This window comes from Microtus ochrogaster, chromosome 19 (assembly GCF_000317375.1).
Source record: "Microtus ochrogaster isolate Prairie Vole_2 chromosome 19, MicOch1.0, whole genome shotgun sequence".
Classification (NCBI taxonomy): Eukaryota; Metazoa; Chordata; class Mammalia; order Rodentia; family Cricetidae; genus Microtus; species Microtus ochrogaster.
Window position 1 is genome coordinate 25629972 of NC_022021.1, and position 27872 is coordinate 25657843.

Here is a 27872-nt window from a genome sequence, read left to right on the forward strand (position 1 = left end):
TATAACAGCAATTAATAAACAGAAGGCCATGAATTTGAAAGAGAGTAAGGAGAGGTATATGGGAGGGTTTGGAAGGAAGGGGAAAATAATGTAATTATAATATGATCTTGTAAAATAAGAAAAACAATTTAAAAAACAAAGGTCTATATTCCAATAGATGCATTTATTTTCTAATCTTTATTGCAACCTTTATTGCAAACCTGTGAGTCAGTATCATTCTCATTTCACAAGTGTTCAGGTGCATAGAAATGCTAGGTGGTGAATCCAGAGAGCTGTCAAGTTTCCAAGGCCCGATTGTATAATTTAGGTTTCTGTTAGTATTTTTGCTTTGCTTTGTTTTCAGAATTCTTTCCACTGGCAAGTATAAATTACACTTTTGCATAGTTCTCATTCAAATGGGTAAAAACCCTTTTAGAAACACTGTTAGTGTATTTTAATGTTTTACCTTACCCTTTAAGATGGGCCTAGATATTTTCTTATTTCCTCTTTACAAGAAACAAATCAAACATAATTCCTCAACTTTAGCAAGAGCGAGACTGAAAGTTTGCTTTATATTTTAAACCAGGAACTGTGTTTTCCTTTGTGCCCTACCCCTGCTGCAAAATGGAATTACACCATTTGCTATTAGATGAGATAAAAAGCAAATGTTATCAATGAAAAACAAAACCAGACAAACCCCAAACCTCGGTGCAGCTGCTTCAGCCTCACAGGTACCCCGGTAGAGCATTAAATCCCATGTTAGAACCGAAATGATTCTGCTGTAATGTGAAATTCAGAGAATCTTTCAATGGGAGACAGATTGGTCCTTGACCCTGGGAGACAGCATTTTGATTTTGAGTGCTTCTTGTTTGTCATAAAAGTGTGCTGATTCTAAGCTTTTTAAAAATGTATTCTTCTCTTATACATTTCATACAGATTGTAGTTTTCCTTTCCTGCTTTCCTCCCAGTCTCTCCCTTGCCTCTTGCCTTTCCCCAAGATTCACTATTCCTCAGTTTCTCTTCAGAAAAGAGCAGGTCTCCCAGGGATAGCAACCATATACGGGATAACAGGCCCTCATACAAAGGCTGGATGATGCAATTCAGTAGGGGAAAGGGGTCCCAAGAGCAGGCTAAAGAGTCGGAGACAGTCCCGCTCCCACTGTTAGGAGTCTCACAAGAACACCAAACTGCACAACTGTAACATATATGCAGAGGACCTAGCACAGTCCCATACAGGCTCTGTGATTCAGTTCAGTCTCAGTGAGCTCCAATGGGCTCTGATTAGTTGTTTCTGTGAGCTGTATTCTTGTGGTGTACTGACCCCTCTGGCTTCTCCAACCCTTCCTCACTCTGTTTTGTGGGTTTTCTCTGAGTTCTACCTAATGGTTGATTGTGGGTCTGGGCATCGGCTCCTATAAGTTTCTGGAGTCTCTCTAATGACATAAAAGTATAGAAATAATTTTCTTTTCCTTCCTTCCTTCCTTCCTTCCTTCCTTCCTTCCTTCCTTCCTTCCTTCCTTCCTTTCCGTCTTTCTTTTCTGTCAGTTGTGTTTGGTTCTAGCCAAGGTCTCCTGGCTGCATAGCCTCTATTTTCTGCCCATTCAGGTAGTTGCAAGGAGAAGGCTGGAATTGATTGCTCCCTTTTGGAGAGTGTAGAACCTTTCCCCAAACACTGCTTTCAGATAATTTTCTTGGCTAATATTTGGGGAAAATTACATTTTTCCCACCGAAGGGGATGTTTTCCCCCAGACTCAGAACAGAATACGACAAAGTTCCAGCTCCCATCTCTCTAACCTGGTTCACTGTTGCCATAATGTTGGCCAAGAATCATAAGGAATACACATTCCTCCTTGTGAGTGAATGCTTTTATAGAAAATTAAGTGCAAGTGGTGTCATTAAATTCTTTCCCCCAATTTAAAAAAATTGTAACAAATAGTACTGGCATTAAATTTTCATTTTCTGTATTCTAGGCAGTGTGCTAGGCCCTTTGGCAAATACCGCTGACACTATTGTGCCAGGATCCTATGAGGTCTTTTTCTAAATTACAGAATTTGCCTTCTTAAGATGACACCATTATGGATTTAAACTGTTCCACTTAATTTTAAAAGGTTACCCTTTTCTCTGGTTCTTCTCTCCTATTCCTATCCCCCCCACTTCACTCTCTCTCCCCCTCCCTCCCTCCCCCTTCTCTGTATGTGTGTGTTTATGTATGTTATGTTTGTGTGTGTGCATTTACAAGACTGCTAAGACCATAATCACTGAATAAGTTTTGTGACGTGGAACCGTTATTTGGAATATTGCACATCATAATGAGGCATTTTGAAAAAGCTATTGGCAAGTACATGGGAGTTTAGGCATGCACTCAGTGCTCTACATAGCAGTGCTATGATTTTTACTGTGGTCAGATATGCAGGGCATTCATCTTCTCATTCTAAGATGATTCTAAGACACGTTAAGTGTCGTGGTATTTGTCACACTGTTGTGCAACCCTTATCCATCTCAAGTGCTCTCTCCTCTCTGCAAATGTAATTTTGCAACCACTGAACATCAACTGTCTATTGTTCCCTGTATTTCAATAACTATTCTTTCTTTCTAGATGAATGAGACTGTTTAAGCATCCTCAAGTTATTGGAATCATGTTGCATTGGCTGTTTTGTGATTGGCTTGTTTCTCACAAAATGTCTGGAAGTTTTATTCACACTGAATCCTGTATCCCAATTTTCTTCAACACTGCAGGCGCTGCACTTAACACTGTAGCCTGCATCCGGGCTTCCTTCCACTGGTGCTGCATTATATGCCCATGCCACATTTTGTTTATCAGTTCATCTGTCAATAAACACTCCACTTGTGCCTATCTTTTGGGTTTTTAAAATGATGCTGCTGGGATTTTGATGGATAAACAGGCAAACATGGGGGCTAAGCCATTGCTTTCATTTTGGGTATATTCCTGAAAACAAAAAATTACTGAATCACAGGATAATTCTTCATAATCTTTAAGCCATCTGATAGTTACAATTTTGATCTTCCTTTTCTTGACATTTTTCTTTATCGTTAATGCGTTTAGCATCAGCATCATCTCCTTGTCTAGTCGTGCCTTCTTAACATTGCTGGTTACATGGAAGGAAATAGGCTCTGAGGGATGCCTAGCTCCAACAAACACGTTATGATGATCTATTCTAAGTAGTTAAGGCCCTCCTATTTTATGTGCTTTGAGCATCTTAATTGTATTTTTTTATTTATTGATTTTTATTGAGCTCTACAATTTTCTCTCCTCCTCTCCCTGCTTCTCCCTTACCCTTCAACCCTCTCCCAAGGTCCACATGCTCCCAATTTACTCAGGAGATCTTGTCTTTTAAACAATGAATACTATAAGAAGTGGTGACTTAGAAAAAAGAAAACTGTAGGCATTTGAGTTAGAATCCATAACCTAGGTGTCAGCTATGTACCTATATGCTTTGATGACAGATCAAATGCTAGGTGCCATCCAGTAATGAGTAAAAGGGCTTGCAAGAAATGTCTGATGATCTGATTGATTCTCTAGAACCTGCAGTGGAAGGGATGAACCAAATCTCTATTGTTATCCTCTCTCTCATGTCAACACAGACCTGTGTGTTGTATGTGAGAACATGCTTGTGCACAACCATAATAATAATTCTAAAAGCTGTGAACTTAATGAAGTTTTGAAGTTGGTACAGAGCATTTTTGTGGGATTATGTAATTGATACAGGCTCTCTATATGGAAGGTTTTATAAATCCACTTAAATCATTCTATTACTGAGAATTGCCTTCATTATATATGTTTTTGAATGAGGCTCAGGGGTCAACAAACTTACTTTCTGTTTTCAGTTACAATCCATTGGAAGACTAGTGACAGGAGCTCCTGAAACTGTTCTGTGTGGGAGGGTGGAGTAGTCGTCATCACTATATTTGTCAGGTATTTCTTACGCCCCTTTATAATGCCACCAGCCCCAACCTTAGACAGCACATTTCTGTGCTTCCTCTCCTCGTTCTCAGAGCTTCTATTCTTTGCAAACCCTTCTTCAGAAGGTTTGTAAGTGACCCTGTAATTTTCCCAGCTCTTTTGTGTTGGGCCACACTGACCTAGGTCATTAGGAGAAAGAAAAGCAGGCTGCTAAGAGATAAAAGTTTTTATTGAGTGTTTCTTTTGCTGTCTTTGTAAAATTAGGTCAGTTGCGATTTATAATAGCAAAGGATAATCTACAGTGGATAAGTCAGATATAGGGAGCCTCATCGAAAGGATGCTAAAAGCTGAATGAGCATTTCTATGAAGCGTCTATGGTGGTTAAAAACCCCAGAGTGCAGGTAGTACAGCAAGGCAAAATCTTAGGAATCATGAAGAGACATCTTAATCTGTACCACTCCAGATGAAGAAACTGAGAAAACATGTTTCTGAATCTTTTCAGCACTCTGCAAAGTGAAGCCAGGAAAATGTTGTTGGTGTGTTAGCAATGAGGACTCTGACCCACAGAAAGGTTTACAGGTGGGCCCAAATTCTCTTAACAAATATAGGAATTGGGAGTAAGTCTTCTGCATCCAGAGTCCTGTTTACTTTTCCTAATGCCAGGCTGATGAGTTTGATATATCCCCTAGCAACTCATGTGTTAAAATTTGTTTGCCTCTATGGTTGGTGTATTGTATAATGTATCCAAGAGCTATTGGGGTATGGAAATTTTATTTGTTTATAATTATATCCTTTAAGTTGCTCATACATTTTTTTATCTGATAGTTCAATTAAAGAATGAGTTGGTTAGTTACTAATATTTAAAAAAAAAAAAGCCCTGGCATCCACCTGGTCATCTTTTTTTTGGAAGTGACTGAATCATGAATGCTCTGGCATCAGCAGATTGTTCCACTGAGGGTGCGATCATCTGATGGCATTGTTGGGACGTGGCAGAAACCAATAGAAGAGTCACTGGGATGGGGACATGTTCTGAAGGTTTCCTCTTGTGAGTGCTCAAATGGAACCTCTTGTACTTGGGTCTCTTCTTCTCTCCACCTTCTGGACACCTTGGTTCAGCAGGCCTGTGCCATCACCACAGACTTCTCATTACGATGGCGTGTTTCACCTCAGTCTCAGAGCCTTAGAGCAAGTCAGCCAGGGTCAAAAACCTCTGAAGCTACGAGCCAAAAACAAACCAACAAAAAAAACCAGATCCCTTTTTTTCTTGAAATTGTTTTTTTTTTTTCAGGCATTTTGTGAAAGTGACAAACACTGACAGATTTTTGTGCTTTTATTTTTTATTTACTCTTTACATTAAACTCTATTTCATACAATGAAAAAATTTCTTGATAATACCAGTAGCTATGACCATTTCTTAAGTTCTTGCTTTAAGCTGAATTATTTAAGTCATGTTTCACTTAATTTTAATACTTAAAATAATTAAGTATTAAGCATTAAAATAATTCAGTTACCTTTGCAGAAAGGAACTTAGGTTCGTGAAAAGGAAGTGACTTACCTACAATCTCATGTTGGATACATACTATGGATACCAGAAGAACAGCGAAAGAAGTTGTTAATGCCATGACTCTGCAGAATAATTTTGATTCTTGGAGAAAGTCTTGATGAGAATGTTTGTGCATCCTTAACCTTTCAGTGATTTAGTTTTCTCCTGTGTAAAACGTGAAAAATAAGAACTTGTGGTTTCCAAGAACCACATCATTGATGTTCTAGGAGGGACCAGAGGGCTCAACATTCAGTCACACGGCTTTGATTTCATACGGTGAAGGGATATACAGCAAATTAGTAGATGAAAAAGACAGAGAAAGTCTGGGGAACCAGATGCAAACATTCAATGGACTATTCCCAGCGGGGTCACACAGGATGCGTTTAATTCTCTCAGCAACAAGTTATGGCAAAACAAGTAAGATGTTCCACTGCAGAAAATCCCCTTAGACTCTCACCACTTAGGGAATTTTATTTGGATGTGTGAGGTTGAACTTTGCATATATAAAGTTCCAGGCATCTAGAAGGTAAGTAGATATTCAACATAAGCCATACAAATAATTGGAGCAAAGCAAGAATCATTCTAACAAGCACTGGGGACATCCTGTTGGTGGACCTTTCTCAGGATAATGTCCCAAGACACTATGCAAACTTCTTTCTGCACATTTTTTTTCTGAAGTGGTAAGAAGTATATATGATAATGTATTTACTTCAGTAATGCTTGCCAGAGAATAACAACCCTGCATCTCAATGAAAAGGAAAACTAAATACTTCAATATCAGTAAATGAACCAGGAGGCAAGACAGATATAAATAAATATCCCACAACATTGTAAATATGGCATGCTCCTTGGTGGATATGTTGTATGGTATGAATCATTATTCAGCATGTGTCACTAGGTAAATGCCATTAATTTTGCTTGTCAAGCTATAGATAGATAGATAGACAGACAGACAGACAGACAGACAGACAGATAGATACAAGGCCTACCTGGTTATCTGTTGAATACTGTGCCTTACTGTCACATACAGAGAAGACCATGCCCCAGTGACAATGTCATCCTGGGCTTCACAACTCCCATAAAGGAGGAGGATATTTCTTATTATGGTGTCCTAAAGCTACACACATTTGTTTAAAATTAACAAGAGAACGCTAACTCTTAAAATATTCCTTTTAAGCACAAGAGAAAGAGGCAACCAAACTCCTGTAATAGTGACTGACTAGGTTATTTTTGTGAATTAGTCTGTAGTATTTACTACATACCTATTCTTTATTCGATAAATTTAAATGCAGAATGTTTCTATCAGTTCAGGCATCATATTGTCATGTTTGTCACCAAGAAAGGATAATAAATGTGCTACCAATTTGCATGAGGGAACTAATGTTACCTTATGTTGTAATTTAAAAATTCCAGCAGTTGTAATTGATTCATTAAAGCCTGAGAAGTCAGAGTTCCTCCTTTATTCTCTTTGAGACACTGCTAATCCTCAATTATCTGTCAATGGATTTTCCACTTCGTGGATAATTTCCATGCTAATTTTTAATGCCAAACAGGATCTCCCTAGCTAGTCAGAATATTTTGGGTCATGTGTAGCTTTCTCTAGGCAATAAAAATGCATTAGAAATGAAAGTAGCTACATACAATATCATATGAAATGTTAAGGAGCTAGGTAGGAGAAGCTCATCGTCGCAATAATTATTTCATAATATTTACTAACCTGATGTGAATATTTGAGTAATCCTGAAGGTTTTCTTTTTTTCTTTTAAAAGCTTATTTTAGAAATATTCTTCTCACCAGGCAGTGGTGGTGCACACCTTTAATCCCAGCACTCAGGAGGCAGAGGCAGGTGGATCTCTGTGAGTTCGAGACTAGCCTAGTCCACAAGAGCTAGTTCCAAGATAGGCTCCAAAGCTACAGAGAAATCCTGTCTCAAAAAAAAAAAGAAAAGAAAAAGAAAGAAGGGAAAAAGAAAGAAAGAAAGAAAGAAAGAAAGAAAGAAAGAAAGAAAGAAAAAGGAAATATTCTTTTTTGTTTATGGAAGGAAACAATTATCCTTTTGTAGTAACCATGTAAGTAAGATTTATATTAGCTTTTGCAATGGTGATTTTTCCTTTGCTAACCAGCTGAGTCACCTGAATACAGACACATTGAGACCATACTCGAGAGAATCAGCTTTCTAACACTCGAGCACATTGTCTTAGTTAGGATTTCTATTGCTGTGAAGAGACACCATGACTACAGCAATTCTTATAAAGGAAAACATTTAATTGGGTGCCTTACAGTTTCAGAGGTTAAGTCCATTGCCATCATGGCAGGACATGGTGGCAATACAGACAGACATGGTGCTGGAGAAGAAGCTGAGAGTTCTACATCTGATCCAAGGGCAACAGGAAGTGAACTGTGTCACTGGGTGTAGCTTGAGCATAGGAAATACCAAAGTCCACTACCACGGTGATTTCATCCAACAAGACCATACTTACTCCAACAAAGCCACACTTCCTAATAGTGCTACTCCCGATGGGGTCATTTTCTTTCAAACCACCACACACATCCATGGCAAACACTGTAACTTCTGGAATTATCATCAACTCTTTCAAAGAACATCCTTAAACCACTCACTGTCTCTTCTGAAACAGAATATGGCTAGCTTCGAGTGTGATCTCAGGTTATTTTCTCAAATAGAAATTATACTAAACAGTTTATTTTTTAAAGGATCTTCTTTATTTCTTCAAGGCCTTCAAAGAAAGTAAGTTGAAATAACAACTGTCTCCAAGTCCATCACATACAATTTAATGTATATGACTCGTTATCATCTTAAGTTTCCTGGAAAAAAAAAAACTTATTTTCAGGAAAACAAGTCATAAAAAGCTATAATTACAGAATGAAGAATGCAATTGTTTGCCAGTTCACAAGTCATGCTTTATATGCTCCCTTGTGCTGTTTTATAATGAATATTTATATTATCTAGTCACCTGCTTAGGAAGACCAGATCGATTTGTCATCTGCTCAGATTTCCATGCATTGTTCATGCTTCTATGGTGACAGTTAGCAAACTCGATATGGTTAGGAGTTTTCCTTTGACTTATCTCTGTTTTGCAAATTTGTTCTGTGCAGGACTATGTTTGCATTTTAACACATTTAGGATCTAACATGTTTGGCATATGATAATGATTCGGTAATGAGTGCGTTTTTATGTATCACGACTCCCTGTAATAACTGTGGATTTTTTGTTTTTAATTTATTCATTATAATTAATTCATAAAAATCATAGCCAAAAACTTTATTGTTCAAACAGATGTCCCTGTTTCCATTTCTTCCTGTAGAGCAACTCTCTGGACGTTCCTTTTAGAAGCTTTTCCTGATTCGGATTTTCATATATTTTAGTAATAATCTCATGTTGGTGCTTCCTGGCTTGTCAGCTTTAGGACGTGCCTACTGACTTCTTGGCATACAACTTGAAATCTTAGCTCTCATGCTGATTCCTGTCTTCTCTCCATCAAATTCTCCATCATTCCCTTATTATAATTATATTAACAACTAAGTTAAATTACATTCCTATGATGAAGTCATTATTTTCCACCATTGCCCTAACTAATACATTATGATTACATTTATTCTGTTGTGTCTAAAGTTCTGAATCTTAAGAATTAATCTTAATCTGAATTTAATTAACAATTAAAATTTTTTATGCACTTGGTAATGATGTTCCAAATGTTCACAAGGATTTGTCACTCACTTGTTATTGTTATAATTTATCGAAATGTTCATGGCTTCAAACACCAGAGCAGCAGGTCCATTCTCTCTGTATGCTTCACTCCCGAGCCCTGTGTTATACTCTTCTGGTACAGGTTGCTCTCTAGGTCTGAGGCTGTTATCTAGGCTATTTTTTCAGATGATCTATAGAAATTTCCTCCATGCTAGAAAACCAATCTGCAGCTTCTATGACATAGCCAAGAAAATGGCGGCCCTAATGGACATATTTTGTCAGACATTATTAATACACATGTATTCAGTGAGCCAAATGTTCCCGTGATTGGTACTACTAGGATTCCACAGAGCAAATGAAGAAGCCAAGACCCACAAGTGAGAGTGCTTAAAGCAGCATGTAGCCAGACAGATGAGGAATCTGGATTCAAACCCAGGATCCCTCTTCTAATATCTGTACTGTCCATTTAATATACTTCTTCCCAAGATACGTCCTTAGTAGAGATGAAAATGCATTGAGGATATAAAGTTCTGAAGGCTCACATATCAGAAAATATTATCCATGCTCATGAGAGTTTGCTTTATTAGCTAGAGAAAGATTTCTAAGCTTAAGTGACCTGACTTTCAAAATCTGGAGGCCTTGAGACATTATGTTTTATCACGAGTGTTTACTCTTAAGGAATAGAATGTCATTTTCCTCCTGCTCCCAGCATCTGTTTATTTCTGAGTGATTTCTGTGAAATCTCAAGTTCTCCTGGTTAGAGCTAGTGTTTTGATCTCTGACAATCATTTCATTTTCTCGCTTTGATGTATAATTGGTGGTTGTTTTAATTTATGAATTTATACTTTTGACACTCAAATTATTTTATATTGCTTCCTGGCTAATTTCCTCTGCTCTTTTTGTTTCTTTATAAAATTTGATTCATCTGTGTTCTTAGAGATTCTTTTTTTTTTTACATTCTTTGGTCCCTCTCTTTCATGTTTGAGGCTTCATTCATGTGTCCTGTGATTGGAGGATGACCACTCATATTTCCTGGCAGCTTTATTAAAATGATGTATCCATTTTCTGGGAATGACAGAAAGCCCTCTGTCTTTCTGGACTCATTTCTGGTCTAGGAACTGTGAGGTCTCTAGACTTTTTGGCCTTCAGTGTCCATCCTCGTCAAACCTATATAGCACAACCTTAGTAAGAAAGCTCTTAAGTCAATTTAGAAACGATTCTTGCCCTTAACAATAATCAACTCCTTCTCCCTCTGCTGCCCCACAAAGTGATTCCCTTTTCCGTGACTCGTATTCCTAACTGCCCACATTGGGGTTGAGTCCAGCTCTGTAGTAAGATCTCTGTTCCTCAGTTGTAGTGGTTACTTACTAAAATCTGTTGTTGCTGTTTTTAACTATCGCCCGTCTCTGCTTTTCCTAAGTAAAGATTCTTTGTAGATGTTATTATTAGCTCTTGGGGTCAGGTGGCAGGTTTGACTGTTTATACTGAGGCATATACCTCTCCTGGTAAGTAAAATAATACTCTAATATTTTGGTTGTTCGAGTTTAGAACATGACCAAGAGAAAATCGGACATCTTTATAATTTGTCACCTCCAATTTTCAGCTTATAAGTGTGCCTCTGGATTAGGTTTCCAGACAAATCTTGGTTCTCTATTTTTGGAGCAGCGACTCCTTTCTTGTTATGTGGGATGGGTGGGAGAGACCAGTGAGTCTGGGTGCTCCCTGTGAGGCTCAGGATCACTGTTCTAGATCATAGTTCCAACTCCCTGTTCACCTCATTGCATCTTCATGATGCTTCTAAAGGTGATCTTCACGGTGGTTCCAAATCTGAGGATTTTCCCAGATCTGTGGACTGATTGTCTTTCCTTCCACCTGTATATTCAGCTGCAGGATTTTGTTTCCAATAATCGTCAATCTCTTGTCATCCACTTCCTGTTTTCCAGGTATCTCAGTCCCTTGGTCCCAGTGCTTACCTTTTTGAATTTTTAACACTTCTCTATCTCTCTTCTTGGGAAGGGAGATAGAGAAGACTATGCATATATACTTTATTCCTTAAACTTGCACTACAGTATATGTCGCTACATGATAACTGAGCTGGCGAAAGTGTCAGGACAAAGTTGGTGGTTGTGTCACATATGAAATAAATAAACATGACTCCGCCGACTTCTCTACATTTTTTGTTGACTAATTTTTTTCTTTGACAGTTTCATACATGTGTATAGAACATGCATTCTGATTACTTTGCCTATCTTCTTCTAGTTCCCTCCCATACCAGTCAGTCCCCCACCCATTCCTACCAGTTTCTTTCCCCCAGATTCATGACTTTTAATTTTGTTTTTGTGACCTATTTTTAGAAAAGAAAGGCCCTCCTTGGTTCTTTTGTTTCGTTTTTGTTTCTCTGTGTAGTGGCTCTGGCTGTCCTGGAATTCACTCTGTAGACTAAGCTGACCTCACCCTCACAGAGATCTACCCCCTCTGTCTCCCGAGTGCTGGGTGTAAAGGTGTGCGCCCCCACTATCTTGCTCCTTGGTGCTCTAAGCTCTGAAGGGCCTAGGACACCTCAGTTGAGTAAAAGAATACAGTAGGCAAGTTTGCGACTCACGTTACTAAGCCGACTAATGAGAGTATCATCAGCATAAATAACTAGGGCATGGAGGAAGGCATACACTAGAATTTTCTCTCACCAATTGTTCCACAGATGTAATTTTAAAATCACTGTTTTATAAAACTGTAATTACGATACATTTTTGTGTTACCTGTGCTTTTTCTTCCAATACTGCTAGAGTCATTTGTTAATTTTCTGCACATTTTAAGTATTTTGCCCTCACTTTTCACACATTGAAGCATATTTTTATGAAATCTTCCAGAAATAATTTCCCATTTTTTATCATATTTTATTAGAAGAATGTCAAGGTCAAAATTTTGTAAGATTTTAATCTATTTGCTGATGACAACCCTTCAGGAAGTTGAAAAGGAGTATAGGAAAGACAGCAACGCTTTCTTTAGTGTGGTTAATGAGATGTAGAGAAAGATGAAAGAAATGGGTTTCTTTTTGTGCTTGCACAAGGGTAAGGTGAGAAATGGGGAAAAAAGCATAATTGGCCAATTCTTTTATTTAAGAGCCTATTTTATAGGTTCAGAATACTTCAGGCTACGATCATCTGGCCAATTTCATAGCAGAAGTGTATTTCCAAATTGATTTGAAGGGAAAGATTAGTGAGGAGCATCAATAAGGGAGAAGAGATGGCAGCTTTTTCCTCAGGCAATTTCAAAAGTCAGAACGGAGCTAAAAATAGATGTTGGCAGTGGTCAGTGCAGGGCTCTTCCCACAGGCACATGCTCCCTGTCCCCATGCCTGCCTGGAACATCATCTTAGAAAACGCAGTGACTGGCTCTCTCTGTCACTTCCTTGCTCAACCACATTAAAGCTTCTTCTGGTTCGTACCTAGATTGAAAACAAAGCTGAGAGAAAGGCCAATGAACTATTTTTCATTCAAAAGAATGGATTGAAAATTTAACATGTGCTGAACCTCTGTTCCAAAAATCACAAAAACACCATGTAATTATTTAAATGGAATCTGAAAATGATTGCCAGTAGAGATGCTAAAAACGAGAGAGAAATCTGGAAAGTGGGAGCTGAGCTGTCTTCTCAAGCTGAGTTTCCTTCACAGCTGAGCACGGCACAGCTGGTGCTGAGCCTGCATGCATTGCTTCAGGTTGGCACAGGAGATGACGCCATGATTAAGAAAAGTTAAAATGGTGAAAAACATGCTCCAGATACACCAAGCTGAGCTCCCCATGTCCCACAAAGATATGAATAATTGAATAACCAGAAACACTTTTAAAATTGTTTTGGAGACAAAGAATGAAATGTAGAAACACTAAAATAAATATAGTGTTTATATATGTAAATAAATAATAACAAATCAAGAAGAAGATTTAGAAAATTATCATTACAATGATGGGATTTAGTGACATGGTTATGGTATTAAATAGGAAACAAAAGTGACACACATTGAATAGAAGGAAAAACCAGCTAGGAGGGAATGATGAATCAAAATAAAAGTAGCGTAACATTGAAACATAAAGAAAGGGTTGGGAGACATGAAGAAATGGATCCAGAAAGTCCAATATTCATGTACCTGACTCAAAAAGAGGAATGCAAGAGAAATGCAGAGAAATAATATTTAAAGTTTAATGTTAGAGAATTCCTCCGAACATAAGATGAAAACCTTCAGGTTTAGAATACCTTCAGATCACTGAGTAAGAAACACAATGGCCAGCAGAAGCTGAAACTTTTGAAACTAAAAACTAGAAATAACTGCAATTTTTAAATACTTTCATTAATTGTCTGGGAATTTCATACACTGAATTTTGATCATATTCATTTAGCTCCTCCCTAATTCATGTGCCCATTCCATATCTAACCAATTTTATATTGTCATTATTTAAAACCCACTGAGTCCAATTTATGCTGCTTGTATATTCTTGGGTATGTGGCCATCCATAGGAGCATGGTCCACCTTTCAATCATCAGAGAGAACCAACTCTCCCTCTCAGATCAGTTACCAACAGCTCATCAGATGGGGTGGAATTTCAGGCTCTCCTCTCCCATCCAGGCATGGATTTTGTCTGGCTTAATTTTGTACAAATCTTCATGCTGTCATCACTGCTGGTGATTAATGCCCATGCACAGCACATGAAAACACAGAGAAGATATTCACAGCAGAATCAGATGTCTGCTGGTCAGGATGCAAGCCTTTGGCATTGTAGTGTTTTAGCACCAAGGGAAATGTACAGCCTTTGCACTCACCCACTCGGGAATGTGTGAGCAGATTCTCAAGAACATGCAAAATGGATTAGAAATGGAAAGTACAGAAACACTCGAAACTCAAACTATTTCCAATACACAGAGTAGAATATAACAAATTCTTCTGAGATAGTATTAGGGATAGCGTATTTATATTGCAACCCATTTATATGCTGAAATATTAATCCTTGATGTAATGACATCAAGGGAAGTGACCTTCGGGAGATCCTCAGATCATGAGAGTGAAATCCTTACATGAGATTTGTGTCCCTTTTAAAAAAAGGATCCCAAGAGTTCTCTTGCCTTTCTTTAGGCCACATGAGCAGGGAAGACTTGTGGTCTGCAAGCAGAAGGATGTCCTAGGAACCAGACCTTGCTGGCACTCTAATCTCAGACATCCAGCCTCTGGACTAGCGGAAATAACATGTTTGTTGTTTTATGTTACTGTGTGGCCTTGGGTTATAGCAACCATAACTGACCAAGATAGGTGAGATGAATGGCTGCGTGCATGGATGGTCCTTTATAGCTGGTTATAAAACATTTCATGTAAGTGTTTCCCAAAGATAATTTTGTTCTGAGTTTTAATGTGTGGTTTCCAATTTAGTTTCCATTCATTTTTCTACTGAAATCAATATTCTTAGTTCCTTCTCATTCTACTAAAAATATTCTTTTAAAGTTGCAATAACTCTAGCTTGGCCAAACCAGCAACCACTAAACTGCCCAACTGTTCAAATACTACCTCATAGTATCGTTCCACAGGTACCACAAGTCCATTTAAACTGTCCCTCTGACCCTTATCTGTCTCCTTACCACCTTACTTCCTGATCTTTGATTTTTACACTATTCCTGTTCCTCTGGTAACTGGAAAGATATGAAATGCCAAAGACATCTTTATGCAGGATGGATTATAAAGATGTGATTCTGGACTTCTTGTTTGAACTAGACAACAAGCAACTCTATATAGTTGATGTAAACCTATTATTTTTGGGCTTTCTTGAGTTTGATGACTTTCGTATGTGACAACCACTGCCTGAATTGTATATCCCATGATAAATTTAGCCTGAGTGCCTATGTGTTCCTGAGGCTGTCTGGTTATGGAAACAGATTAATGGCATGCATCCTTTAAGATTTTGGATAGAAAAAGAGCTATTAGTGGCAACACACCTGTTTCTTGAGCAGATTTAATGCCTAAATTAAAATTGACTTTGTTACTAGAAAGCATAGACATCTAAAACAGAATTACAACAGCTCAATTTCTAATGAGTTCCTCCTGTGAGAGGAACTGAAATGGCTTTGGACTATGGTGGGTTTCTGCCTCAGCACTGGAATGATCCGCTGCTAGGATGGGGAATGGGATAAGCTGCTTCTTCTGCCAAAGTTCAAGTCATCCTACTGGCTGTTCTGCAGGTAAACTCTTCACCGTGTCTCTGTGACGCTCTCTATTGGCTTCTCACGGAATCATTTGAAAGTGACCAGATCACTTTCAGATCAGACAGCTCTGAAATGTTGCAAAAGAAGGGGAAACTTAGGAATCAGTGCAGGTTACCAAGTGAAGGAGTGATGGCAAATACTTCTACAGCTTTGGATCTTGGAAAGAAAGGAAATCCTGTAGTGTTTGGCCCACTTAAGGGAGGAAGGAAAGCAAACAATGATTCTCATTGTGCATGGAAGAACACGGAGACTCAGCGAGGAATTACTACCTCACAAGGTGCTGGTCTTCCTTTCTTTTTGCATGTTGAGTAGGAGAGATAATTGCCTGACTTTTAATAGGATGAAAAAGAGAGAGAGGTGAAGAAGAATTATTTCAATTATGTCTTACTCTCTTCTTGGGGTCTTAGTTTTTCATTAGCAGATAATAATAGTACACCACTATGAAATTTGTTATGACATTTTCACATATGCAATAATGTAATTTTTAGTTCAAGTTTCTCCTTCCTTTTTCCCCACTGATGCTGTACTAAGATTCAGTTTAAATCTTATCTGTTAAGTCAGTATATGAAGTCTTCCCCAATATCTAGGGAAAATATTTTAAGCTAACACAATAGCATATTCTATAATTTTATTATTCATTTCATTCTTAGGAGTGGGGCCAGATAAATGTTTACAATGCAGAGCACAAACAAAGCGTACCTTATGTTCTGTCTTGCATGTATTTTTTTGTTGAAAATGAATTAGGTGTATTTTCCATCTCTAATGCACAGGTAAGTGTTTTTGTGGACTGTGACCTTGATCTGAAGCTGTTCCTTATGCAATTGGTTCCCTGCTGGCTTGGTGTTTGTGATGGAGAATTTCCCTTCTTCTTCTCATTCATGCTACTTGAGATCAGTCGCGGGCACAGACTGCATGTTCAGTGAATACTTACCATTAGCTTGGGGCAAAAGAAGTTGGTAAGAAGAGGTGTGACTTCAGTAGGTTACCTCAACAATGTTGATTAATGATGTTGGCAGAATCAACTGAGATAAACTGAGAAATTACCACAAGGAAGTGCCTCTGTTTGGAATGGAGTATAACTTTCTAGCGCTATTAGAAATAAGGCTAGTTGGCAATCTTAAGGTCAGGTCTGTGAAACCTTGGTAGCAGTCTTACAAAAATGACATTTTAGGAACATTAACTTGATGATTGGTATACAAACAGGACTTGAGCAGTCTGACACTAGTTCACAAGACCACACAGTTTCTTCCTATGAATGTAGCATTGTGCCAAAGTTAGGAAGATCAAATGGGACTTGGACTGTGATCTTGACTTATTATGCCATTATTTGTGGTTCTAAGTTCTGTCTCTGATCTACCATCTCTGTATACAGCAATGGAATCTAACTCTAAGTGTAGTCTGACTCTGTCACTTTCCTGTGGGTGACATTTCGATAGCATTTCTGAAAATCTAGAGACTGCTTTGTTTTCCATTTTGTCTAGCCTGTTGCCATTTACATTGGGAAGAAAGAGGACATGACTCCTTCTGACCTATTCAAATACTACAGTTACTGGAGATCATTGGCTGTCATTTGTCTTCCTCTGCCAGATGCTCTGTGCAGCATTAGACCTGGGTGAAGAGCCTCCTCACCCTTCAAAAGTATATGGGAAATTTAAATGTATAGCTTTTTTCTTCTTCTATTTACTCTAAATATTAACACATACTCTAAAAATCAATATATCTATTAACTTAGAAACATAGAGCTAAGTTGTTGTATTGTTACATGTCTATACCAAACTCTGTCCAATATTTCTATAGAAAATATTTGTCTAATAGGTTCAGTTTACTTTTAAATGTGTTTGTAGCTCCTGAAAATAAATGAATTCATTTAAAACAAATGCCATTAGGTTTTCCTTCTGCAATCCTCTCTCCACTTAAAAAATTTTAGTATATTCTTTCTGTTTTGGCTTTCCTTCATAGTGTTAACAAAAGATTTCTGGGGGAGTTTACCATTAGCGTGAAATGATATAGCCCTCTCCCTGGCTACCACCATAAATCACTGTTTCATCCTGCTGGTGATTTTAGCACATGATATAATGCCTACTATAGGATTGGCATTTAATTAGCATTTATGGAATGAAAACCATTAAGCTTCTTTATTTTTTAATCCACCTTTTTTGACTGACAAGTGTCTGGTCATCATTGTAAAATATACATCACATCTTTTATTCATTCTGGTCTAGTTTATTCTTTCTATTACACTGCAATTGTGCCTTCATTAACTCTGACTTTATTTTTAACTTTCAACTTTTTTGTTTTTATCTACTTGTTTATTTCTCAAGCTGTTCCTTGTGTCTTTTATTCCTTCTATATTTAGTTCTTTGATTATTGAGTTGTTAAATCTTCAGCTACTTGAGTCACCTTGATTCATTTTATTGACATTATACTGGTCACCTCCTAACTAATCTTCATATTATTGACATTGCCAAGAGGAAGAGGGAAAATGATCTATGTGTGGCAGTTAAACATTATACCAGTGACAACTCCCATTCAGTTCTTCTAAATTGCTGTTGTGTCTCAAACACATTTTGGACAATGATGGTAGATTTTCCTGAAGCTGAACATGCTGTTTTTGTTTTTATTGTTGTTGTTGTTTGTTTTTTATTTTCCCCACATATCGATACAATTCCCTCTTTGCATTATCAGTAGCATTGTGTTGTTGTGGTTTATAACTATTTTTTCACAACTACAGAGTTGATTTTGGTGGTGGAGGTGAGGATGAGCTGGAACACCTTAGTGTATAAGATAAGAAAGCCTAGTCTTGTGTATCTTCAGTGTCCTTCCTCCAACATCCTGTTCTAGTGTGTGATATGGGATGTTGGGAGCTTTCCTGCACATTCCAGGCTAAAAGGCCTAGATGTAATAGGAAATTCCAAAGACAGAGACAGGTGGGAAGGAATTCATGTGGAATAATTTAAAGGGCACAACTTTGGATATTGTCTCACTTCTCAGAGAGTAGTGTTCTATTACATACAAGCACCTTGAGTAGAAATGGCCTCCCAGTAATCAATGTGAGACACGGGTTCCCTGGAACTCATTCTCCCACAGGTTGGCCGTGCCAGGGCTGATACATTTATGGGCTCTAAAAGGACACTGGAAACTTCATTGATGAAGACATATTATTGGTTTCTTTGAGTAGCTTGCTATCTCCAAAGTACAGAAGCATCACATTGTATTCCATACCTATTGCAATCACTGAAAACATGTTTTCCTCGAAAGCTAATTAGGTATTTTCTTGAACAGGGGTGGATACCAGGTCATATAGATGTCAACAGTTTCCTAACTTGATTACCTCCTAAAATTGAATTATAAATAGTGTGTACATTGACTTGAAGTTTTTAGAAATTGTTTAAAGTAATCCTCAAATATATAATTTTACAGAAAGCACATATGTACCATAAATTCATCTTGGCTAAATAATTATGTTTTCCCATAAGAGTTAATGTACTATCATAAACCAACATCTCTCTAAGAAAGGAAAGAATAGGAAAGTAATTTTTCTTAACTACCTAAATCCATTCTGATATAACAACCATTAGCAGATTTTTTTTATAAATAATATATTTTAGTTTTCTACAGTTCTGGATGCTCCCAAATCCAAGACCACAGCTCTGGTAGATTTCATATTTGATGAGGATCTGCTTCTTAGCTCATAGTCATTGCTTCTTATCTCATGATCATCACTTCCAAGTTCATGGCCATTGCTTCCTAGTTCCTGGGCATATTTTTGCTGTGCCCTCCCATGGAAGTGACAAGCATATCTTTCCCAAGGATACAAGCAGTCTTCAAGAGGGATCTATCTCAAACATCAAGCACTCATCTCAATGTCTTTCCTTCAAATACCCTCACTGTAAGGATGGGACTTCTGCATACTTTTGAGGGCAACAAACATTCAATCCATAGGATTAAGTACAAAGTTGGAAAACATTTGTGTTTCCATTAGTGTGTATGGTTATTTTATTCTTCATTCATCTTTATAAATAGTTTTCCATCCTGTTTTTATCTCTTTTAGAAAAATATTAGCCACTTCAAACACACACACATACACACACACACACACACACACACACACATATATGTAATCCTAACATAGGTTGTTTGGAGCAACAGAATTTAATGAAGTACAGTTGAGAGTTGTGTTTTCAGTTGCTAAGCGATTATACAAAGATTTGAAACAGGATCTTACTAGCTTCCACAGAAGCAGACAATATTTAAGATGCCATAATTCTATGATTCTTAAGTGTGATAAGCAATTGCTCATTACCTATTTACAGAGACACAGCAATATAGCCCTTCAGATCTTTACTTAATATAACTTTAATTACCATGTCTACCTTGGCTATCCAATTTAAAGCTGAGCTAATCCCTCAGCATTTATGACCACATTTATCCAACTCTACATAGCAACAAGCTGTCCTCTGACCACTACACATGTGCCACACAGTCCATGCATGATCCTCTCCAAATATGTAAATACATGTTAAAAGAGATATGCTACAGTTTGGATGATTGTGAATCCCCTGTTCAGTTTACATGTGGAGTAATAATCACCAAGATGACAGTATTAGGAAGTAAGGCATTTAGGAGGTAATTGGGTCACTAGAACTCAGCCCATGGAAATGGTAATAGTGCTCTAATAAAGAGAAACTATATATATTCCATCTTGTGAAGACACAGTGGGAAAGTGGAATCCACGACCAGAAATGAGGACTTTGCTCAGACCTGTGTTCACACTTCCTTATTAATGGCTGTTGAAGCAAAGGAGAGTCTGTTATGACTTATAGAACACAAGAAAACTTTGAAGATGATAACTATATTCATTTTCATAAGTATATCTATGTGCACACATATATAAGCAAAATTTCACTGAATTCTATACTTTTCCAAATATATACACTAAATTATATGTAAATTATACTTTAACTAAACATTTAAAAAGCAAAATAATAAATGTGTTTTTAATTTATAACACTTTAAACTTGGATTAACTTATCAGTACATACTCCCTTTGTAAAGAGAGGAACACCTACAAGGAACATGCTTAGATAATAGATTCCAGTTGTTCTCACCACAAAGAAATGATAGGTAACATAATGCATGGTACTTCGTTTGATTTAGATATCCAACAATACATACAGGCTTAGAAAGTTGTATTGTGCTCCACAAATAGACTGTATACACTTATTTAATGCTAAAGAAAAAGTAGTCAAAAGAAAGAAGATGGAATTGTACAGAGATTTTGAGGCTGGAGATACCTACGGGTGCTTTAGAATTGTGGTATTGTTTTAGCTTGTTGTTGGTTGTGGTGGTGGTGGTGGTGGTGTGTGTGTATGTGTGATTTGTACATGTGAATGTGTGCATGCATATGCCATGGCACAAGTGTCATTGTCACAGGACAACTTGTAGGAGTTAATCATGTGCTGTGGCTGTGGGTTCCGGTGATCAAATCATGAGGGGATATAATACAGAGCTTTGGGCTGTGGATGCAGTTTTACCTGCTGAGCCATCTCTCCAGAATTTGTTCCTTTAATTATAAATGCTTTTAAATTCCTGGTAATAGCTGAGATTACCAGCAATCTTCAAGAAAATCAGTCACCATTGTTCAAATAAATATGTCTCTCCCCACACTGACCTTGAAGTAGAATATAAAGAAATGTTCTTGGGGCTAGTGGTGGGGAAGCTTGGGTGTGCGACATTGCCTTTGTGTATACTTGTATGGATTTAATATAAATATAGGGTTAGAACTGAATTTTCATTGTTTATTTTTTTTTCTCTGAAGGCTATGGCACATCTCCTCGACAGCAGGTCATAGACCCTTTCCACTATTTCACATGCTTGTGTGTGTTGTGGGGGAAGGGTCATCATTTCGGTGTCACCAGTTTGGCTTCCCTGAAATGGAGCCTTAATATCTATAAAGTCTAGACCATTTCAATGTATCTTCTAAATTTGGCCAAAAGCTAAATAGGTCCCCATTGCGTATTTTATGCAGACTGATTTAAAGTCACTTCTTTGCATGTCTGTAGTAGTTAGTGGTTGATGCTTTTGAAATCCTGACACTACTGAATTAAAGAGAAGGAAGGGAAAGTAGTCCAAGTCTGTACAAACCACACAGCAGGAATTAAATCTGTCAATTTAGGAAGATGGATTGACAAGGGAAGTGACACTTGGGAGACACCCCCCTGCTTTACAAACAACACTTCCTCTTGCTTTAGGTTTCTGTTTAGTGTTAATGGTCAACGTGACAGGATCTAGAATCAGCCAGCATATGGACTCAGCTATGCCTATGGGGACTTTGGTTGATTAACTGATCTAGGAATACCTATACTAATTGTGAGTGGTATCATTCCCTGGGCAGGGAGTTCAGGACTGTGCAAAATGGAGACAATGATTTGAGTACTAGCAAGCATCCATTGTGGATGCAGTGTGAACATCTGCTTTAAGTTCTTCTACGCTAGACTTTCCCCCCAATGATGGACCACAGTATGAATATAAACAAGAATCAGTATTTTTTTCCTTTGAAGGTGTTGTGTTAGGATATTTTATCATAGCAACAAGAAAAGAAATTAAGAATATGATTCTTGAAGTAGGATCGAAACCTAGTGCCATTGTCCTTGGCTTCTCATCAGCCTTCATTGTTCTCCATGTTCAGAGAGTCCGGTTTTATCCCATGCTTATTCAGTCCCAGTCCAGCTGGCCTTGATCCTACTTCAGGAACTGGCTTTGTGGGAGCCTAGCCTGTTTGGATGCTCACCTTCCTGGACCTGGATGGAGGGGGGGAGGGCCTTAGACTTCCCACAGGGCAGGGAATCCAGACTGCTCTTTAGACTCAAGAGGGAGGGGGAATGGAGGGGGAGAGGAATGGGGAGAGGGGGAGAGGAGTGGGGTTAGGAGGAGAGGAGTGGGAGGAGGAGGAGGGAAATGGGAGGCGGAGAGGAGGCTGAAATTGTTTCAACAAAAAAAATGTAAAAAAATATGGTTCTTGGTTTTGTTTCAGTTAGGAGAGTGATTTCCTTGAGAAGCAAACTGGGCTGACTGTGTGGCAGTCAAAATCTCATTGTTCTCAACATGATCATGAAACTGGCCTCAACTGAGGGCTGGGTAAATACCATATTATAAGGGTCAGAGAAACCTTTGAGATATAAAAGTACCAACAAGAAAAATGATATTTTTCTTGCTGTTCACTGAAACAGTTGATTACATTGTTTAAGGAAAATTGCTATCTGAAAGCTCTAGAATAAAGCACTAAAAGCTAAATGTAGTAAGAAGGCTGCTTGGTCTTTCCGGCAGCTTGGCCCCAAAATAATCACATAGAAACTGTATTAATTAAATTACTGCTTGGCCCATTAGCTCTAACTTCTTATTGACTAACTGTTTCATCTTAGTTTAACCCATCTTCATTAATCTGTGCATTACCACGAGGTGGTGGCCTACCAGCAAAGTTTCAGCACGTCTGTCTCCGGTGGCTCCATGACTTCTCTCCTGACTCCATCCTTCTTTCTCCCAGCATTCAGTTTAGTTTTCCCTGCCTATCTAAGTTCTGCCCTATCAATAGGCCAAGGCAATTTCTTTAAGTTCTGCCCTATCAATAGGCCAAGGCAATTTCTTTATTTATTAACCAATAAAAGCAACACATGGACAGAAGGACCTCCCATGCTAGGTAAGAGCCAAAGAACCCCAGGAGAGTGGGTCTTTAAGGCAAATTTCCCCTTGGTATGCCTACTTAGGTGAGATATCAGGTCATCTGCTGATCCCCAGATTACGGAAGATACTCCACATAAAATTAAAAGGACCTCAACTCTACTAGATGAAACAAGCAGCTTACTTATTTTTAGAAATGTTCATCAAATGTCTCCAATAATACAGGACTTTTTATCTTTTTATTTTATTTTATTTTATTTTATTGAGAAAAGGAAAAAAAAGTTTCCCCCTCCTCCCAGCCTCCCATTTCCCTCCCCCTCCTCCCATCCTTCTCCCCCTCCCCCCACTCCTCTCCCCCTCCCTCTCCAGTCCAAAGAGCAGTCAGGGTTCCCTGCCCTGTGGAAAGTCCAAGGTCCTCCCCACTCCGTCCATGTCTAGGAAGGTGAACATCCAAACTGGCTAGGCTCCCACAAAGCCAGAACATGAAGTAGGATCAAAACCCAGTGCCATTGTCCTTGGCTTCTCATCAGCCCTCATTGTTTGCCATGTTCAGAGAGTCCGGTTTTATCCCATGATTTTTCAGTCATAGTCCAGCTGGCCTTGGTGAGCTCCCAATAGATCAGCCCCACTGTCTCAGTGGGTGGGTGCACCCCTCATGGTCCTGACTTCCTTGCTCATGTTCTCCCTCCTTCCGCTCCTCATTGGGACCTTGGGAGCTCAGTCCAGTGCTCCAGTGTGGGTCTCTGTCTCTATCTCCATCCATCACCAGATGTAGGTTCTATGGTGATATACAAGATATTCGTCAGTATTGCTATAGGATAGGGTCGTTTCAGGTTCCCTATCCTCATCTGCCCAAGGAACTAACTGGGGACATCGCCTTGGGCTCCTGGGAGCCACTCTAGGTTCAAGTCTCTTGCCAGCCCCAAGGTGGCTCCCTTAACTAAGAATTGTGCTTCCATGCTCCCCTATCCAGCCTTCCTTTATCCCAATCATCCTGTTTCCCCAAGTTTCCCCCATCCTCCCCTTCTCACTTTTCTCTCCCCATCTCCCCTTACCCCATCCCACCCCACCCCCAAGATCCCAATTTTCTCCCCGGCAATTTACTTCCCATAGGCAAGAGGACTTTTTATCTTTTTGCTAAAGCCTTTGAAGAGTTTATCTTTGTTGCCACAGTTGTTTGTACCCATCCTTTCTGACTTGAGTGACATTGTGGACATCAGGAACAATTTTGTATTTGTTTTGCAATATTAGGTACTTAACCACATGTCATTGTGAATTATGACCTCCCTTCTTAAACAGATATATTTTTTTCACACTGGTTAGTGATTACTCTGTGATGTTTATTTTGCATATTTCTTTTTTAAGATTTATTTTCTTTTGAATTATGGTATTAATGTGCCTTTGGTTGTGCATGCAGGTACTATGGAGGCCAGAAAAGGATATGGATCCCTTGGAGGTAGAGTTGCAAGTAGGTGAGAGCTGCCTGATAAGGATTCTGGGAATGGAACTTGGGTCCTTCCACAAGGGCAATACATGCTCTTAATCACTGAGGCATCTCTCCAGCCCCTGTTCCCCATGCATATACATTTTCTTATCCATCTGTCTATCTATATGTCTGTCTGTCTGTGTATCTAGCTAGGTAGTGAGCTATCTGTCATCTCTGTTTCTCTATCTAGCTATCTCTATATCTATCTATACTTTTAACTGAGATAGTGTGTGAAAGCCTTGTCATGGGGGTGGGACTTTGGTATTTTATGATGAATATACACTTGGATAAAAACATGCATTTGTTTTTACAAATGTACCAAAAGAACATTTTGCTTCTAAACTCCATCTGATGTGAACACTGTAAGATCATCTAAGAATAAAGCTGAAGATACCCTCATGTTATTGTGTCATCAATTCATACTAGAGAGAAGCATGAGCTCCCCCACTTTGCTAGATAACCTCTTGTTCCTCAGATTCTTTTTCACCCTTCCATCCTTTTCAATGTCTCTGCCATGACTCAGTTCCTCTCTGCTCTCCTCACATCTCAATTTGCTCATCTGTCTTTGTCCTTTGACTGGAGAGAGGAGCATGGCTGGGGATCTTCAACCCCTCTCCCTTTGTCTTATGAGGGAGGAATCTTCATACAGTCATCAGAGGCCACCCAAGGACAGGGAAGCCTGTATCCAGATGGGTCAAAATTTCTTACCAGCAGCATGCTCTGGGAAAGTGACAGAAAAATGGGAGAAACAGGAAATTGTTTCTCTTTTCCACTGAGATCTGAAGTTAAGGTGTGCCTTTGGGAGAAACTTTCAGCCTGCTTTTTTCATATCAGGCTTACAAAACATAGGCACACTTTGAGCAGCTCCTCTAATAAACACCTTCCTCAGTTTCTACCCATTGGATCTTCATCTTAAAGCATTGATGGATGTAAGGTTACATTTTAATTCTCAGTTGATTGAAACTTGCTAATTAAAATTTCATGTTCTTTCTTTGGGAGACCTTTGAAATACAGAGCATAGACATTTGCGTGGAGATGATATAACAGCTGCCCAGCTGGATGCTCTAGTGTCTGAGATGCTATAAATGTTAATTTGCTACCCATTCTACCTTGTCAGAAACCCAGCGGGTTTCCTGCTCTTTATGTCAATCTTTTAAAACAGCATCGTTCTAGGTTTGACCTCCATCCTTACTTTCACCAGACTTCACAAGATCTTGTTTCTGAAAAACTGAAGCTGAACACATGGGGAGGTTCGAAAAATGAAAGAAGATGTTATTTCATAGTTACAGAGTCACGTCTTTCGCTTCAGCATCTATATGTGGAAGTATCTGCATACTATTGCCCTCATTTGTATTTCTCCAAGAAAACTATGGACCACTCCTTCACAAGTGGAATGATGAAAGGAGTCCATGTAAGCATCCTTTCTCCGGAGAAGGAAGGATAACTCAGTGTCTTTAACACTTAGGTTTATGATGCATGGCCCAACAGACACAGTTACTCCAGGGACTTTTCAGTATAAGACTCTATGATTGAATAGGGATGGGGGTTAGCCTTAACCCAGGACAAAGTGAGACAGCTGTGGGAAAGATCTATTGCACATCCCGTGTGTCCTCAGTAGATTGCAGCCTGACTCAGTCTCAAAACGTGCTCATTAGAGAACCTTGTGTTCGTTTCATTCCTCTCCCAGCCTTGCTTCTGTACCTCCTTCTTTGTGCTCTTGGCATCATTTGTCAAGTAAACTACTTATCCAAAAATCTCAGTTCCCTCTGGTCTGCAAGAGGACTATTGAAAATCAGCACTCAGAACGAATTAATTTTCACATGTGAACATGAAATTATTTGATATACTGATGGTTGTAAAAGAATCTGTGAATGGTCTAAACACCTAGAAAGTTTCCTAAAACTTTACCAGCACCTGTCCCCAGAGATTTTCTAATCTCAGCATCATCAGTCTTTAATCATTCTTCTACATTTTTCTGATATGCGATATAAAAAGCATTACTGAAGATTGCTATGAACATATCCATGAATGTAACCTTTTCCTTATTGATAAGAACTAGATTATATTATTGATGGGAGTGAAGTTATTCATAAAGAGTTAAATGATGATAAATAATGTTATGCATAAGAATGATGAAGAGTAAGTGATAAAATACAGCATGAAAATAGAGACAATACACACCACAGGAGTTCAGAGTGTAAGTCATGGATATGAAAAAAAAAATGCCCTAAAAATGCCCTGGGTAAGAAGCTAGTGATAGTTTTAATGAAAAGGGAACATTTCATGTACAGAAAGTAGGTATGAATTTGAGTCTAGTTGAAATGAAGAATTCTTTTAGGGGAGCACCGAACTGAAAACTACGGACAACTGTATCCCTAGCTTTAGCTATCTATCTATTGCTTGTCTTCTGTCTGTCTGTGCCGGTTATTCTGTTGCCAACTTGACACAAGATTGGGTCATCTGGGAAATGATAAGCTCGTTTTAGAAGATGCCTACATCACGTTGACCCGTAGGCAGGTCTGTGGGACGTTTTCTTATTTAATGATTGATGTGGGAGGTCCCAGTGTCACGATGGTCATTACGTTCTTATACAAATAGCCATAGGTTTTATAAGAAAGCAGACTGAGCAAGCCATGGATAGCAAGCCAGTGAGCAGAATTACTTCGTGGCCTCTGCATCATTTCCTGCCTCCAGATTTCTGTGGTTAGTTCTTGGCTTTCCTCAATGAGGGACAGTTATAGGGACAAATAAACCAAATAACACTTTCTTCCCATGTTTTTATGAGAGCAATAGGAAACAAGCTACTGTGTATTCTAACCTCCATCTGCTCATTTATTTATCTTTGCAGTGCTAGGGAACAAATCCAGGACTTTGAACATGCTGGGCAATACTCAGTTTTTGAAGACTTTCATATTAAAGTGTTTGGAAGTTCAGATGTTTTTCTTTTTCTTCTCTTACTCTCTCTCATTTTAAAGCAGACACTCATTCACTTTCTTATTCATCCATCCACTACCAACTAGCTCTTTTAAAAGGCACATGCTGGCTTTTGTTTCTTGGCAAAGGATAAAAGCATGACTCCAGACTTGGAGGAAAGTTAAGGAAAGGAGGATGGGACTTAAATTCAGAGAAACATTACACTTGTCTATTTATTAATTTTTCCTGAGAAGTTCAACACAGTCTTCCCCAAGCCTATATACCATTTCTGTATAGTTTACATGAGAAGTTGCACAACTTTGTCTGAATCTCAAACCCTATCTATTTTCTCTACTTTGGAAGCCTATCGCCACCAATTCCCAGGGAATTATCCAAGAATAATAG

The 27872-nt window shown here is 38.5% G+C and overlaps 1 protein-coding gene across 1 annotated transcript in view; it reads left to right on the plus strand.

Moving 5' to 3' along the window:
• The window catches only part of Plcxd3 (phosphatidylinositol specific phospholipase C X domain containing 3), a 147877-nt gene that overhangs the window by 19776 nt on the left and 100229 nt on the right, over window positions 1-27872 (plus strand). The gene's annotated exons all lie outside the window — the stretch shown is intronic.